At 38.3% G+C, this 19,149-nt stretch overlaps 1 long non-coding RNA gene across 2 annotated transcripts in view; it reads right to left on the reverse strand.

Annotated features, from left to right (window-relative positions):
* Positions 1-625: 625 nt before the first annotated feature.
* Positions 626-19,149, reverse strand: part of LOC121393775 — a 40,872-nt gene continuing 22,348 nt past the window's right edge. For both annotated transcript variants that reach the window (XR_005961338.1, XR_005961337.1), the window contains 2 exons: positions 1,256-1,337; positions 626-930 (listed from right to left, as the gene is read on the reverse strand). This is a non-coding gene — a long non-coding RNA (uncharacterized LOC121393775). The remainder of the gene's footprint in view (positions 931-1,255; positions 1,338-19,149) is intronic.

Here is a 19,149-nt window from a genome sequence, read left to right on the forward strand (position 1 = left end):
TGATCTTTGGTGGTGACATGAACACGGTGTGATCCCTACATGGACAAGTCAGGTACATCATCCACACACGTCCTCAATAGAATCAAACCGCTGCACTCTCTCTGTGAACATCTTTGCTTACAAGATACTTACAGATACTTACAGTATATCCAGACACTAGGGATTACACTTTCTTTTCTGCAGTCCACAACTCACATTCGCGGATTGATTACATCTTTCTGTCCCCCATCTTTTAGCCTCGATTGAGGACGCTAATATTGGTAACATAGATAATTCAGACCATGCCCCGGTGAAACTCATCCTCCCTCTGTCTGCACCCCAGCCATACTCGCATAATTGGAGATTTCCAACTTACCTCTACCATAATGAAGACTTTAGAAATTATCTAAAGCAACATTGGGCCAATTATATTGATGACAATTTAGCCCACTGGGATGACAAAAATTTACTATGGGCAGCAGCCAAACCAGTGTTACAAGGCCATATCATATCTTACCTGATTAAGCGGAAGAGGTCCCTTAGTGAAAAGTATCGGTTGCTACAAAAAGAACTCACTCAGGCTTATAAAAACTTAAAAAATCTACTAATTCTGCTGTAGCAAAGAAAACATACACAGAGTCGAAGGCTCTTTTCAATACTTTATTGACTGAACAGATGCAACATAAATTAAACCATACTGCAAATAGATATTACCGATGGGGAAATAAATCTGGGAAACTATTGGCGAATTTAGTCAAAAAAACAAACTCCAGAAACTCAAAACTCCCACTGGATTGGCTCGTAGTACAAATGACATCACAGACGTGATGGCATCTCACTTCCAAAAACTTTACCAACTGACTCCCGATTCCACAGATAACGGCCTTAGGTTTCTCCAAGAAGCTCATCTGAATAAACTCTCTGTCCAGGATAGGGAAATCCTAGATGCACCTGTAACGGAAACAGAGGTCACAATGACAATTACTAAATTTAAAAATGGCAAATCTCCAGGCCCAGATGTCTTAGGCGTGGAATTCTATAAATTTCTACTCCCAGAAACAACCCCTCTATTGACATCCTTATACAATGATATCTTACAAGGGAATCAGTTGTGGGATGAAGCTGCGGATGCTAGAATTATCTTACTTCATAAAGAAGGAAAGGACCGCTCAGATCCGTCCTCCTACAGACCAATCTCTCTCTTAAACAAAGACCTAAAGATTATAACAAAAATTATGGCAAATAGACTACAAAAAATTCTCCCTACTATACTTACCTCTAATCAGATGGGCTTCCTCCAAAACAGATACCCAGTCCAAGCGATTAGGAAAGCAATTGCTGCTATTTATCATTGTAACCTAGAAAAGAGACAACAAGGATTATTAATAAATTTAGATGCGGATAAGGCTTTTGATAGGATCGCTCATATTCATATACGGAGACTTTTAAAGTTTTAACATTTTGGAATACATATGCTAAACTTATTTAAAGCATTATACAACTCTCCCCAGACGTTTCTCACAGTTAATGGTTACAATTCGGAACCTTTTGTAATTCAGCAGGGAACTAGGCAAGGCTGTCCTCTATCCCCTTTACTATTCAATATTGCGTTAGACCCCTTAATAAAACATTTGTTGCAGAATAAGATATTCGCAGGGATCCCACTAGGCCACACCAGGCATAAAATTACAGCTTTCGCTGATGACATCTTATTGTTTGTTAATGATCCCCAAATAGAATTGACTACAATTCTAGAAACAATAGAAACTTTTAGCACTTTTGCAGGTTTTAGGATTAATCTGAATAAATCAGAGGCACTGGAACTAGGGGGTTCTGGTATATTGAGCAGAAATAGCGATTTTCCTTTTAAAGTGACAAACTCTTACATAACGTACCTGGGAATTAAGTTGCCAAAAAAACATACTGATTTATACCCAATTAATATTCGTTGTACTATAGACAAGATCCAGCAAGAGTTAAAATCCTGGGAAAATTTGACGCTTAGCTTCCTAGGCAGAATCCACTTAATAAAAATGATACTTTTCCTGAAAATCCTTTACAAAATACAGATGTTACCATATAGCATAAAACCAACAGACTATAAACGATTAATTAAAATGCACTTTTATCTGGCAAAAAAAGAGACCAAGTATTAGTATGTTTAAACTGCAACAAACTAAAGATAAGGGGGAGTCAATTTTCCAAATATAAAAGAATATAATGAAGCGTCTTTATTCAGATTTGTGGGTGATTGGCTACATAATAGAAATATTTACACTTCAACAGAGGTGGATCAACTTCTGTCCGGCGGCATGTCTCTCAATGTGCTCCTTCATTCTTCTCTAAAAGACATTCCCCGGGATATGATTGACCACCCTTTATTCATTGACACTTACAAAACTTGGATCTCGGTGAGGTGCAGATGTAGATTAACTCCTAACCACTCAATCTATATGACCTGGATTGGTAACCCGGCCTTCCTGATAGGGGAACAAAATAAAACAGTTCTGGACTGGCAAAACCAAAATTTAAGATTAGTCAAAGATATCATGAGTGAGGCTTTTTCTATACCATCAAAAGAGAATCTTATTCGAAAATTCCCCTTCTTCTCTAGTGATTATTTGCTTGCAATTCAAATTATCCACTTCACTACGAAGGTTCTTCAACGTCTATCTCCTGAGGACAAAGACAATCCGATAAATACACTATGGCCTAAGAGTGACTCATACAAAACTACGTCCAAGATCTATCGAATAATTCGAACCATAGTTCGGGTAGATTCAACGGATCCCTATATATAATATGTCAGTACAGTGAGCACACTCTTTCCAGATTTAGAATGTAGAGGGTGGTGCGTTGGTCAAAACTTCATAATACATCTTAGTAAATGGACCGGCACTCCTTCATTTTGGTGAAATAAATCTATGTGCTTTATTCACAAATTCATCTCCCAACATTTCGGTCCTCTCTGGGACCTTTTTCAAGGAGATATATATATATATATATTATATATATATATATATATATATATATATATGATAAAAGCTCTACAGAAGAGCTGAAGATTTAACACCGACCTGGTAATAAAGCTATTCTGTCATTAAAGGAACAGTAACAACTAAAATAAAAGCATTTTAAAGTAGTTAAAATGTGCTGTACAGTTGCCCTGTGTTGGTAAAAGTTACGTGTTTGCTGTAGAAAGACTATTATAGTTTATGTAAATTATGTTACTAACTCGATCAAGGGGGACCGCTCCAGTTTACACTCCCTTTTGCTGCTTCAGTCGGGTGCTCTGTCTGCAGCGTCCCCCGTTTGTAATAAGCAATATGTGGGTCGAACTACTCGTTGTCTAAAAGAAAGAATACGGGAACATCTAAGATCGATTGAGAATAGGGATGAGGGGACTCCCATGGGCAAACATTTTACTTTATGCTCAAAAAGAGGGGTCCGAGACTTGTTGGTGAAAGTCATCGAACAGGTGAGGTTGCCCCTTAGGGGTGGGGATGCAGAACGTTTACTAAATTTGAGAGAGGCGTTCTGGATCCTAAAATTGGAGACTAGGATACCCAGTGGCCTGAATACCAGGCATGACTTGTTATATCTATATTAGCTAGTAAGGGCTTTAAAATGAGTTATGTTCAACAGAAGCCCGGCTTTCCCTTCTATCTTCCCTCAATCTCTATCCCATTGTCCCTCATTTTACCTTATTTGATTCATGTAGAATTTTTGAGGATTCTCAATTTACTATTTTTCTACAATTTTCCATATTTTTCTACTCTTTTAAACATATTTATATTTACATTTGTATGTTTGAACAATTGAAGATCTATATTTATTCATCTATTTATATTTGAACCAAGGTCTATCCCAGGTAGCTAGTTACCAACTATTAATAAATCAATTACTAGTTACTTATTCTCCAACATTTTAAGTAAGATTCACACATCTATGCAAGGATTTTTGTTTTGTTTGTTCTGATTATAGAAAGGTTTTTATATGAAAACGAGGTTTTTACCTTTGGTTAATTGGTTTTACTAAATTAATAAAATATGATTGTCTTAATTGAATTACTATATTGCGCCCAGTAGGGGTCGCTATTTACATTTTGTATATAACCTGTCTGTTTGGATCAGGATGGATGCCTATGATTAAGGGAGTGATTCCCGAAACGCGTAGGGCGTTGGATCCTTGTTTTAACCTGGAATAAAAGTACATTCCAGTACATTCGGAGTGCCGTCTATTTCTTTTCGAGGTCTTTATGTAAATTATGTATGCATACATAATGAGAGGACATTACAATGTCCCTATCCCGCCCCAGACCACATACATATTACACATACTCCCAAACAAACATATACTGTGTTACAAATTCATAATACTAAAATCTACAACTAGTATAGATGTTGGTATATATAGCTAATATATGTGAGTATATAGATAGGTTGGAGATTATTAATTTGTTAAAGCTTGGTTGGAGTTATGTGCCCATGGTCAAACTGAAACCCTGCAATACCCCTCACAGGGGACCCCCATCAAGTTCCCTTCCAAACATTTTGCTACAGTCAAGAGGGAAAAAAGACAAAACAGACAAAGTTGCTGTGTAATCAGACAATCCTTTTAATGATGATCATTGTCCCTGATGACTGGCTATTAATAAATGTAAATTGCTCGGGAATCCTGGAAGCTCTTCATCCTGCTCTTATTTTGCTTTGGCCATATAGTCCTCCAGTTCTTTGTCCAGCTGTTCCTTTGTGAGCTGCACATGTTCTCTGGCTTTCCAATAGGGTACATCGCTCAGGAACTGTGCGAGCTCTGCATCCTTTTCTTTTACTTTGGCCATATAGTCCTCCAGTTCTTTGTCCAGCTGTTCCTTTGTGAGCTGCACATGTTCTCTGGTTTTCCAATAGGGTACATCGCTCAGGAACTATGCGAGCTCTGCATCCTTTTCTTTTACTTTGGCCATATAGTCCTCCAGTTCTTTGTCCAGCTGTTCCTTTGTGAGCTGCACATGTTCTCTGGCTTTCCAATAGGGTACATCGCTCAGGAACTCTGCATCCTTTTCTTTTACTTTGGCCATATAGTCCTCCAGTTCTTTGTCCAGCTGTTCCTTTGTGAGCTGCACATGTTCTCTGGCTTTCCAATAGGGTACATCGCTCAGGAACTGTGCGAGCTCTGCATCCTTTTCTTTTACTTTGGCCATATAGTCCTCCAGTTCTTTGTCCAGCTGTTCCTTTGTGAGCTGCACATGTTCTCTGGCTTTCCAATAGGGTACATCGCTCAGGAACTGTGCGAGCTCTGCATCCTTTTCTTTTACTTTGGCCATATAGTCCTCTAGTTTTTTGTCCCACCATTTCCTTGTGAGCTGCACATGTTCATGTTGAGCTGCTTTATTACTGGGCCTCCAGTATCTGCTTCCGTATGTTTTCTGCCAGGCACCCAGTCCATAATGTGCCTTGGGCATTGCTTCCTTCTGTGAGCTTCTCCGTCTCCATCTTTGTCCACTTATTCCACCTGGGAGAAGTCTCACCTGCCTGTATGTTGGTGCCTGGATGTGTCTCTTTTCATGGCTCTCATTAAAGCTCTCTTTGTGCCTGAGATGTGCCTGCATTGAAGGTCTCTTCTCCATGTGCTGAATAAACCTTCTCCCCCGTGCTCTAGCCAAGTGCTGCTGTCGATTCTTGGCTCCAATATTTACAGGGATCCAATTTCTATTCTTCCACATATGAGTAGTGTATCCATTTAATGGCAACTATATCAGTATTTGAAGGAGCACAAGGCTCATAATCAGCTACAGTGTTTACATTAATCCTTATTGGAAGCAAAACCAGCCTATTGGGTTGTTTACATGGTTTTCTAGTAGACTTAAGGAAAGAAGATCTATATTGCGGAAAGATCAATTAACCTGAAAACCCTAATTATATTGTCAACGAGTATCATTCTTACCAGCTACCCATGTAAAATACCAGCTAGGTAGCCGGAGTAACTGGAATACATCAACACAATTTATATTTTTTATATTTTTATATTTTTTACATTTATATTTTTTAAAAGGGTTATTATATTATACTTTAATAGCTTGGAAGTGAATACCACCCTTGCACCGGCGCTGCTTAGTACTATGAATTATTATCCTTAAATACAGTTGTGGAACTAATAATGCCCCCCCCATGACAAACCTGGCATGCAGAGTTCAGGTCATCCCAAACCCCGATGTAAGGGTAGGACTACATGTAAGCTTTCGGAGCGATCCGACGCACAGCAACAAAACGTCTGCGACAAGTCACATGCGGCAGAAATAGCTGCGTCTGCATCAGACAGTCGTGTCGGATCAATGCTGCAACTTCATCCGACATTTCTATCTCTTACCTTATTTCTGTCGCATGCAACTTGTCGCAGGCGTTTTGACGCATCACGTCGGTTGCACCGAAAACGTCCATGTAGTCCTACGCTAAAACAACACACCAAGTTTAATGGAAACACTGTCCTGTCATCTAACTCCACAAACCTCCAAAACAAGTTGGCAGTACTGTCCCACCTTGCTTAAAGGGGTAGTTCACCTCTAAATTAACTTATAGTATGATGTAGTATGTATTCTGAGACAGATTGCAAATGGTCTTTATGGCTTTTCAATTATTTAGCTTTTTGTTCAGCAGCTCTGAGTTTGGTTTTTCGGCAGTTACTTGGTTGGTAGCAGCCCAGCTGTGGTTTGAATAAGAGTTCGAATAAGAGATTAAAATAATTATAGGAAAGGGACTGCATAGGAGCATAACTAATATAAAGTAACAATAACAACAGAATTATAACCTCAAATAACCTAAAACTGATAACAATAAATATTGTAGACCAAATGCAAAGTTGCAAATTACTGATGGTTGGAGATTGGACTTGTTGCTGCAGGTGAATGGGTGAGAGGACTTACATAGTAACATAGTAAGTTAGGTTGAAAAAAGACACATGTCCATCAAATTTAACCTTTTTACTTTTTTAACCTAACTGCCAATTACATCAGGAAGACTACAAACAAATATGGGAGAGTTAACGTGTGAACAGTCCAATTCTTGCAGGTAATTTTGAACATACCTTCTCAAAGGCGAACTATTGTATGAAAATTCAAATCAAAAACACACAGATATTTGGGCAAGCCATGGACCCCTTCTTGCACTTTATAATTGCCTCTATGTGAGCTCCACTCCCTTTCTCCCCTTTATCTATTCTGAAGCACCCAAGTACCAGATATCCCCAGACTGCAGAGCCTAGACCGATCAACTATAGGACATGTTGTGCAGCCATACAGCATAGATATCAATGATGTTAGCTCTGATCAAATGTGGATGTCATTGGCGTGTTCTTTTTATTTGATAGACTTTTCAAAACCATCCCTTAAAATAGGACACACATGATTTTTATTCGATCATAAAAAGTGCCCAAAACCTATCTACAGTGTTCCAATAGGTTAACATTCAATTCGGTAGCTTTTATTTGGAGAAGTATTGAGTCAAAGGATTTTTTAAACAGACAGTACTTCGACTATCGAATGGTCGAACGATTTTTACTTCGAATCGTTGGAATCATTCAATTCGATCGAATTTCGATGGTCGAAGTACTCAAAAAATTACTTCGAAATTCAAATATTTTTGGATTCAAACTATTCACTCGAGCTTAGTAAATCTGCCCCTTAGTGTGATGTAGAAATTCTGAGACAATTTGCAATTGGTTTCATTGTTTTTTTTGTGGTTTTTGAGCTTAGGTTTTCATTCAGCAGCTCCCAAATTTGGAATTTCAACAATCCAGTTGCTAGGGTCCAAATTACCATAACTACCATGCATTGATTTGAATAAGAAACTGGAATATGAATAGGAGAGCCCTAAATAGAAAAAGGGAGTAATAAAAAGTAGCAATAACAATACATTTGTAGCCTGGCCCTTACAAAAGCATTTGTTTTTAGACGGGGTCAGTGATCTCCATTTGGAAGCTGGAAAGAATGAGAAGACAAAGGCAAAATATTTAAAAAATTAAAAATAAACAATGAAGGGCAATTAAAAAGTTAAAGTTAACTTCAAAAAGGGGAATATGTTGGTGGTCTGTAAATGTCTTACTTCCTTGTAGTTACTCTGTTGCTCTGTGCTGCAATGTCTCTTAGTCAGCAAAACAAACACAAAAGAAAAAGGAAGAAGAAGCCCAGCAGATTAACTGCAAAACAGTTTATTCCAGGTAGTGGTTACACGACATGTTAAGTCAATACCCTTTATCAAAGTATAAAGGGTATTGACCTGAAACATTTTGTATAACCACTACCTGGAATAAACTGTTTCGCAGTTAATCTGCTGGGCTTCTTCTTCCTTTTTCTTTTGTTTTTGCTGAGTAAGGTGAAAATCCCTTTTAAATTATAAAGTTTCAAGGACTCCATTAATAGGGTGTAAGAGCTCAGTAATACCTAATTAAGCATGCAGATAGCTGGACACATGATTACGTAACACAGGAGGCTAAGAAGTAGATAGGTGGGTAATAAATTACATTACTGCCCACTGTGGAAGTTACCTTAGTCTCACTTCTCCTACATGTTCTATACAAATGCTAGCAGGGATTCCTGTTAAGGTCTGAGTAATTATAGATTTAAAAAACGAAATATATTTTGCAGTGCTTTTCTTTGTATAGCAATAGAACAGCACTCCTATGGTACATACAATGTAGATGACTACAAGTATGGGACCTATTATCCAGGATGCTTGGGCCCTGAGGTTTTCCGGATAAGGGATCTGTAAATTGTGGCTTCTAATATACATGTATATCAAAGAAGGGTGTATAAAATTTGAAATATATACTGCTCAGGACCTGGGTTTTTTTTCGGATAAGGGATTTTTCCTTAATTTGGATATTTACACCTTAAAGGAGTAGTAAAGGTTAAAACTAACTAAGCTTTATCAGAAAGGTCTATATAAACACACCAGTAAACCCTCAAAATAGTGCTGCTCAGAGTCCTGTCAAAACAAACACCACGTTTCTTTCATTCTATTGTGTACACATGGGCTTCTGTATCAGACTTCCTTCTTTCATCTTAAACCTCCAGGTCTTGGGTTTAAGCATGCTCAGTCTTCTCCTCCCCTCCCTGATGTAATCTGAGCTCAGAGCAATGAGCAAGCAGGTGGAGACTCAGGCAGGAAGTGATGTCTCAGCAAGCTAATATGGCAGCTGCTATCCTAAACAAACAGAGACAGTGTCTAGAGCTGTTTACTCAGGTATGAAAAAGCGTTCTAAAGAATAAAAATGGCATTCTAGCTTGTACTGTTGTGGCTATTCTATTGGCAATAAACTGCCCTGGTAGCTTTTCTTCTTCTTTAAGTCTACTAAAAGATTTCTGCAAACATTAAATATACCCAATAGGCTGGTTTTGCTTTCAATAAGGATTTGTTATTTCTTAGTTTGGATCAAATTCAAGACACTGTTCTATTAGTACAGAGAAAAAGTTATCTAATAATTTGTATTATTTGGATAAATGGAAGTCTATGGGAGACAGCCTTTCCGTAATTTGGAGCTTTGTGGATAATGGGTTTACATATAAAGCAAGCATTTTCCACCTAATGACTTATGAATACAGTACTGCATGTAACAGGTAGTTGCAACTGCTTGCTCTTCATTCTAGGGGGCAGATTTAACAAAGGCCGAAGTGACTAACATTAGCAAAAATTCACCAATTTACTAATGGGGGCAGGCGTGACTTCACTAGCGAAGGAGATAGACTCTAGTTGTAATTCGCTCCCTTACGCCTGGCGAAGTAGCGCTCTGGCGAATTGACGTGACTGCGCAAATTCACTAAAATGCGGATTTTACTGAATGTTACCTCTTGTGCCAGACTTGCCTTCGCCAGCTCAGACCAGGCGAAGTGCAATAGAGTAGATAGGACTTCCTCAAAAAATAGTTTAATTTTTTTTAAGTCCCAAAAAAAGCTGACGACTTTTAAATTTTCAGGGTGATTGGCTGCAAAAGATTGTAAATTTTTTCTGGGGTACCCAGCTTCCCCCCTAAATTTCCTAACATATGGCACATAAACTATACACTGGGCTCATGTGTAGGGCAATATAACAACTCTATTTTATTTTATTAAGGTTTTCCGGGCTTGTGTAGTGTAATGTATTTGTTGCAACATATATATCCATTCAACTTGAACTTCCTGCCGTATGCAAATTAGCCAACGCTAGCGCAACTTCACTTGGCCCTCGTTCGGCGCCCTGGACGTAACTACGGATTTTAGTGAATTAGCGTTGTCCTGGCGAATTTACGCCTTGCGAAGTGTTGCGATGTGAGCGAAGCGGACGCTAGTGCAAATTCGTCGCTTAGTGAATCTGCCCCTAGGAGTGCACAAAGTAGAATCTTTGGAAGCAAAAAAATAAATAAATAAATAAAAACTTTGCACCCTGACCATTGTTAAATACACGAGGTCTACTGAGTATTGATAGGTGGCCTTTGATGCAGAACTATACCTCTATTTTGATGGTATGAGTTTTAGTTGTGCAGCAGCTAAAGCAAATTTTGTGGCTTTTGATACATATAGGGGTAAATATGGCAAATGCCGCTGATTCTTAATCTAGTACTTTTGTACAAGTCACAATGTTTGCATGAACCTTCTTCTTGCACACCATTCATTTCTCCACTTCTTCTCAAAAAGGCAGCATTAGACTGGCACCTCTAGAAGGATTATGGTATGGCTGAAATGCAACGCTTTTATTCATCTGCTTCTGTTTTTTTTATGCATGTGTCAGGCTTAAGACCATTTCTGTGGCACTGCAGGTTCATGTTTTGTCCAATTTGATCTCAGGGCTCAAAATGATGTAGAGCCCACAGTTATATGTTCCTTTAAGTTGCTTCTATCTCCCAAGCAGCTTTTAGGTAATTTTGTTAGAGTGCCAGAGAGCTTCCTGTTTTAGTCAACAAAAAAAAAAAACTGACTGCTTTGTTTGCTTTACAAATATACCGACTCATTTTTAAAGTGTGTGATATTAAGAGAGAGAGAGAGAAAAAAATGCACATAAAACAGAAGCCACATCGCAAGGATTGATGTACACGTGTATTAAGAAACAGTTCTAGTTTTGCATTTTACTTCCTTTTTTCCCATCTCCTTTTAATCTTTACAGCCGAGGATAATATAACATAATTGATCATTTCACTGTTATGAAATCGTTTTTTTTTTTATTAGAGTCTGAACATTTTAGATACGACTCAGTAAATGACAAGGGCAGAGTCAATCCTGGGGCCAAGTCACCCACCTATAAACAAACCACAGGCTCTGTGCTATGCAGTCTTCACATTTACCTGCCCCTTTTGTTACCCAATAATCCATGAGACGGTTTCGGGGCGAAAGGGTCACAGCATAGTTTTATAAATGGAACAACTTAAAGAACCTTAAGGTACCATAACACATCAGTGTAAACAGTAAATATACACCAAATGTAGTGCTACATGGGCACATCTGACCACCTGAAAGGGTTCTCTTTCAAAACATGACCTGGGAACCACTTTTTCATCGAACACCAATATTAATCCCACCTAATTGTAACCTCCCCACCTTCCTGAACTCTACCAGCTAACCCCCAAGGACAAGCCCATGCTTTGCTTTGACAATTTAAACAGGAGGTGTCATGGAATAACTTTCTCTCACTCCTCCCCTTCCCCGATCACCACCCCTAGTTAACCATTTCAACCCTGCATGCCCCCTTCTGCTCCACAGCTGCACCACTCACTCCATGGGCTTTCTGAAAGCTGATTTACAAACACAGCTGTATGCATTCACCAGGGGTATCTTAAAGTATCTTTCTGTATTTTGGTTCTTCACACCTTAAGTCTACTAGAAAAATGAAAATAAACCCAATAGGCTGGTTTGCCTCCAATAAGGATTAATTATATCTTAGTTTGGATCAAGTACAAGGTAATGTTACTGACAAAAAAAAAAAAAGAGTATGTTGATAAATACGTGCAAGAAGCATGTACACTGTGCAAGGGTCCTAGGTTGCCTTCTAATGCACATGCAGTAAAGAACTATGAGTGATGAGCAAATTTGTCCCATTTTGCTTTGCTGAAATTCACGAAAAGGCAAATCCATGGCTCCCAAAAATATTTCACTCATCACTAACTATGACGGAGCCGCACACACAATAATATGCAGTTGGGAAGCTTACCTCATTTATTGAGTCACCAAGGTATCAACGATTCGGGGGGGGTAAAACCCTCCTTTCGTCAGACAACGAAATGTTGATACCTTGATGACTCAATAAATGGGGTAAGCTTCCCAACCGCATATTATTGTGTGTGTGTGGCTCTACAAGTTCCTGACCTTGGCCCGCCAAACAGACAACCTGCACCACCAGTGCAGTTATAAGTTGAATCACAGGTGTTTTGATTATTTGGATAAATTGAAGTCTATGGGAAACGGCCTTCCCGTAGCTTCTGAACTCTCTGGATAATGGGTTTACAGATAATGGATCCCATACCTGTAACTATGCTGGCATCAATACATTTGAAGTAATTCTCTGTAAAACTACAACTCCAGGACTGCTAGCTTCCATGTCTACTAATTAGGGGATTTTAACACAACAGGAGGTCTATTGGAGGCCACAAAGAGTGTTGTCATCCCGGGAAACACCATTATGAAAGCTACGATTAAAAGTAAAAGTAATACTACATTCACTTCTTAAAATTTTATAACATTTTTAATTATAATTATATATTGGCAAACTTTCAATTTTAGGAGTCAAAATAAAACACTGTAAGCAGAGCATCAACGTGCCTTAAAGTGCTACTGACACTAACAATTTTCTTTTCAAAATATTAATCTACATTAAAAGTTACCTATAGGTCATGTTGATCGTTTTTCACTGACAGTTCTGCTTTTGTAAGTAATTGTTACTTGAAGTTCATGAACCTGACTGTCCCTTCTTAACCTGTCAGTTAGATTTTCTAATGCTAATGGACTCCTGCTGCACAGATATGGCAGCCCCCTCATAGAGGAACAGGGTACTAAGAAAGGCATTGTAAAAGTATCAGGCAAATAATTTAATGGCAAAATTATAACTAGCATTCATTGACAATGTTATGATAGATAATCAAAAAGTTATTCTCCGATGAAGCACCCAATTGCGCAAATGCGTCAGGAGGGTGTGGCTAACACAAGGTACAGACACTGCACTGTGGTGTGTTTGTAAATGTGTTATTATGCAATTTTGCTGTGTTTAAAATGCACAAATAAATGTTTTAAGTGAGAAGCTGTGCATGTCTCTAATTTGTGCATTTTCTGATGTCACTATCTCTTTAAGAATTAGCCCACCAGCATATTAATATGCACTTCTGCTCTTGACTTTGGAATTTCAGAATACTCTGCATGCAATTATTAACAGAATATTAAGTTGCTTTCCTCGGATTCATGCAAATGTAATGCATCACCCTCTCTTGTGACATAGAACCTTCTTCAAAAGTTGTTGAACTTGATAACACTCTAGTGAGTCAACAGGATGCGCTTGGCATTGTAGGACGAACAGTAGAAATCCTGGCAGAAACAACTGAGAGTGGATGTCCCACTGCTAAGTGAAAAAATACTCAATTTGTTTTAAACTCTTAACTCACACTCTCCTCTCCCACCACAAACACACACACATGGCCTGAGCCATAGACTTCTAAGGTTATTGTTGTCCAACGTAAATCCATAGCGCACAGTGCACTAAAGGTCAGTAAAGTCACCACACCTGTTATACGAATACAATAATGCAGACAATGAACACAGTATTACCAAAACTGAAACCTTGGCTCTCTTGATGCTCGAAACTGCATGCTTTAAGTAATGCAAATTATCCTAGGTGCTAACAAGAAGATTTTTTGAAATTTCCTCATTGAGATGCCAATAAACCCTTCCTTCACTATGCATCGCCTTTGTCTTAGTGCTTCTACATTAGTCTTTACAGCTTGAGCATTATCTGAGGGCATAGGCCTGGGTATCATCGACGATGGAAATCATTTCAAATATAAGGTAATATTAGTGAGACTGATGAAAAGAAAATCTGTGTGCTATTAATGAGGAACTAAAGCCTAGAAAAATAGATCTAGAAATATTGCATTAAAGTACAAGTATGGGATCTTTTATCCTTTATCCTCCCATCGACTCCATTTTATTCAAATAATCCAAATTTTTTAAAAATGATTTCCAATTGGATTTATTTTATGTTTATATGATTCTCTAGTAGACTTAAGGTGTGAAGATCCGTTATCTGGAAAACCCCAGGTCCCAAACAATCTGGATAACAGGTCCCATGCCTGTACTGAACTTCTAGATGTTCAGTGGCCCTATTATGACCAGGCCTTCAAAGTTGTCCACAGCATCTTGTTAGGCCGTATTTTGGATGCGACTGACACTTCACATTTCTCCGGACTGACTTTGAAAAGCTAAACTTAGGAGGAAATATTTAAAATATTAGCAAAAAATAAGTCATAGAAGTTGATACTACGGGGCAGAATAGATGTAACGTGAGTCGGAATTAATGACTGATCAGATTTGCATCATAAATTTTCCAATATATATATATATATATATATATATATATATATATATATATATATATATATATATATATATATATATATATATAGTACTGTATATTGTCAGGTAACTGACAGAAGTTTAAAGCATGTGCTGTAAATTTAGAAATTTTGAGGTAGGCAGCTACTGAGGGGCATGTTCTGCGGCAGATATCTTTTCGGTCAACTGGCCGAATTGCCAGTTTAAGTCTAATTCTTTGTTGAGCTTTACTTTTCCTTTAAAAGCTAATCAGTGGCTAAGAACAGTAATCTTGGCCATAGAAAATGGGGAAGTCCCCAGTAGCACTGACGGAAACACCACAATAAAATAAAAGAACCAGGCAGAGTTGCGCATTGTTGAATCAGCTGACAGCCAGCTGACTTGTACTTACCCCATACAAGCTCACAGGGGCATTCCCACTTAAGCCTTAAATGATTCAACATCCTATTCAAGGGGTAACGTGTGAAATGAGATGGTGTTATTGCGTGTAATGCTATGCTGGTTTACACAAAACAACATTCATTTCTGAGGAAAGGTGATGGAGGGAGTTAATTACCAATGTACTGTTAGCAAGAAATACTACCTTATATTTTGCAGATGGTCACATTTATTCCATACCACGCTAACAATTGTAAATAATCTGTTTTATGTAGGACATTAAGGGAGGGAAGCATCTTACTATGCAGTAATGAACAATACTTTTCCTATAGGCATCTAACATTAATGGGTAGATTTAGTGACCAGAACTGTTGCACAAGTTAATGGCTGGTTCAGCCATAACTACAAATTATTATGCATTAGAATTACAACGTGCCAATAAGTCCTACACGGTTGTAGGTGGTTTGAACCCTGTCTCTGCTTAGGAAGCTGATAATGCAACCGTACCCTACAGCTAGGCTGCAAATTATTATTAAAGCTAAACCAGTCTAAATGTGTAATGTATTCAGGAGACAAATTAAGGAAACCAGGGTGATAGAGCAAGAAGCTGCAAGGGCAAACTAATTGCATTTAAATGAACGCTAGTTTTTTGTGCACAGTCTGTATAAGATAGTCATGTTTAGAAATATTCTAGTGAACCAGTTTGATTTAAAAAATAACAAATACCATGGTAGTAGAAATAATCTTAGAAAATAAAACAAACAGAATAATATTTATAATATATAGTTCTGGGAATGACTGTTTATAGTCTCCTTCATTTCAATGGTTTGAAAGCAGAACGCACAAAACTGTAAATATTTCTGCTTGCACTTTTAAACGGCAGTGAAATGTTTGTATTTCGCATCAAAATCAGTCTAAAAGGTTTTCTTCGTGTAACTTTCACTTTCAAACGGTAATATTCCTACGAAGACTGACTAAAAACGTGCATTAATTTTTTTTTTTTTTGTATATTCTCTTTTTATTGAATAAAAAAAAGCACATTAAGACAGATCATAAACATAGGTATCAGGGTTAGAATAATATCACAACAAAGATATAGAGTTGGACAGTTCTCGGAAAATCACAGTCATCAATATAACAATACACTGTCACATTTATCATAATACAAAGTACGTCCCATATCGGAGAGCGTTTCGAAACTGCTACAGCAGTCTAGGTGCCATTCGCTTTCAAAGTACACTCATATCTTGTTGAAAAACAAACAATTTAGAAGCATAACAATAGGATACCAAAATCAAATAGATAACATAACAAAAAAGGACCAGAAAGGACAGAAACAGAAAAGAAAGAAGAAAAGGAAGAGTCAGAAAAGAAAGAAAGTCGCTCAGCCGTTGTAATTCACTCTGACGATATGCAAGTAAAGCCCACCATAAATATGTCAAAAAAGAATATGAAAAGCGGCTAAAGCAGATAAGCTCCTAGTCCGAGAGCAAAAGTTTAAACTGATCTGATTCCAAAAATACAACCCATGTCGTCCAGGTTTTAATATACATCTCATGTTTCTCATGTACATAACTAAGTAATTCCTCCATACGTTGAATCTCACCCATTTCTTTGAACCATTCCTGTATCGTAGGCGGCATTCTGGATTTCCAGTGACGGGGAATTATAGTTCTCGCAGCACTCAGACAGAAACCTACTAACGACCGTTTATATTTAAACATATTTCCTGGTAGCATAGACAGAATACCTATTGAAGGAATCATTGGAATATCCAGACCCGTTACTATATTAACAACTTTAAACACTCCTTCCCAGAAGGGTTTTAACAGCAAACACGACCACCATATGTGAGCGGGGGAACCTAATGCTGTTTCACACCTCCAGCAAAGAGCAGAGACCTTAGGGTACATTTTGTGCAAAAGCTCAGGACATCTATACCATCTAGAGACAATTTTATAATTAGTTTCCTGAGGTTTACATGCTATGGAGAATTTATGGGAAAGGTAAAAGCACGATTTCCATTGTTCATCACTAAATGTAGTTAGTAATTCTTTTCCCCAACTAACAGTATATTTAGGAAGCGTAATCACCTCTCCGGGGCCTGACAACTTATATAGTAGAGAGATCCCATGCCTAGGAGGGTCTGTTTGTAAACAGAGATCTTCGAAAGTAGTAGAGGGTGTATTCATAATCTGTCGATTCACCGGATTCCGTAGCCAGTGTTGCAATTGAGAAAATTTCAAATGAGATAAAAAAGTTGCTGGAATATCAGGGCAAACAGTCTCAAATGGCAACAGTAGCTTATCATGCATAACCTGTCCACATATAAAATTGTCATTAAACCGTCTACCCAGGAATAAACCCTTGGTCATACCCGGGGGAAAATCGGGGTTACCAATAATCGGTGTCATCAAACCAATCCGGGAAATCAAATATGGAGCAGTTTTCAGAAAACAATCTGCCTGTGAGAGGGTTTCTCTGCATATTTTAGGCAATGTGCATTTGTCAGGTCTGAGCGCGGGACGTAGCCACCACAGCGCCTGTATAGGTCTGTCGAGTAGCGCTTGTTCAATTTGAATCCACTTTTTCTGGTCTTTATAGTGAAACCATTCAACAATTCTGTTCAGAACCGAAGCTCTTAAATAGCTCCTTATGTTAGGGAGGCCTAGACCCCCATTAGATTTATGCATCCTCAAAACATTCCTACCGATTCTAGGGTTTTTCTTAGCCCAGATAAACTTAGTGAACGATGAGTGCAGAATATTAAAAAAGCGAGTAGGGGGTTGGACCGGGATAGCCTGAAATTGATATAACAGTCGAGGTAGAACATTCATCTTTATCAAACTAAGCCGGCCAAACCACGAAATGTGAGGTAATTGCCAATAATTCAAGTCCTTTACAACTTGAGAGAGGAGAGACATATGGTTGAGTTGAGATAACTTTCCCAGGTCTGATGGAATATATATACCCAGATATTTTATGGCCTCAGATTTCCATTTAAAGGGGAAGTTGGTTTGCAACAATTGTTGCGATTCTGAGGGTAAAGAAATGTTCAGAGCTTCAGACTTGTCCATATTAACCTTAAAATTACTAAATTTCCCATAAGTTTTGAATTCATTCATTAGTGAGGGCAGTGAGATATGGGGGTTAGTGACATATGTTAAGAGATCATCTGCATATAGTGCTACCTTATGATGTGTTCCTTGTATCAATATCCCGGGTATATTTGGATTATTCCTTATAGCTATTGCCAAATGCTCCATAACTAAAGCGTATAATAGTGGGGACAAGGGGCATCCCTGCCGAGTCCCATTGCCTATACGGATATAGTCAGTAAATTGGCCATTAACCTTAATTCGAGCCCGAGGGGAGTTATATAATGCCATTATCCTTTGTTGGGCCTTGGGGCCTAGTCCTATTTGGGAAAGAGTTTTGGATAAGAAAACCCAGCTGACCCTGTCGAAGGCTTTCTCTGCGTCAGTCGACAGGGCCAGCAGGGGAACTTTGTGGCGTTTAGCGTAATCAATAATAGTAATAGTTTTTAATATGTTGTCTTTAGCTTCCCTGCCCATCACAAAACCTACTTGATCCGAACCAATAAGATATGGCAAATGAAGTGTGAGGCGATCAGATAAAATTTTGGCATACAATTTAATGTCGCTATTCAGCAGAGAAATGGGTCTATAACTTTTACAAGAAAGTGGGTCTTTACCAGGTTTATGAATTAACGAGATGTGAGCCTCTAATAGCGGGCATGAGGGAAATGGGTATGTATCTATATTGTTAAAGGCAGCAAGCAAAGGATCTGAGAGCTCGGATTTCAGAACCTTATAAAAAAGGGAAGAAAACCCGTCTGGGCCCGGGGCCTTACTAGGAGGAGAGTTCATAATCACTTTGTGAAGTTCTGCAAGTGTTAACGGATCTTCAAGAGACTCTGCAACATCCTGATCAAGGCAAGGAAGAGCCGTGTCATTAATATAATTATCCATTTCTTGGGAGAAACGAATATCCGTTCCCACCTGCGAACCGGGGATGTTATATAATTCAGTATAGTATTGTTGTAGCACCTTCGCAATCTCCTGAGTACTGTAAACTATTCGGTCATTCTTCGATTTAATAGCCGGGATAAATGAAGTCCCTAATTTAGATTTAACAGCTCTTGCTAAACACCTACCCGGTTTATTACTATGTTCGTAAAAATAGCTTTTACATTTCTGAAAAGAGTAAATGGA

This window comes from Xenopus laevis, chromosome 5L, assembly GCF_017654675.1.
Source record: "Xenopus laevis strain J_2021 chromosome 5L, Xenopus_laevis_v10.1, whole genome shotgun sequence".
NCBI classification, from domain to species: Eukaryota; Metazoa; Chordata; class Amphibia; order Anura; family Pipidae; genus Xenopus; species Xenopus laevis.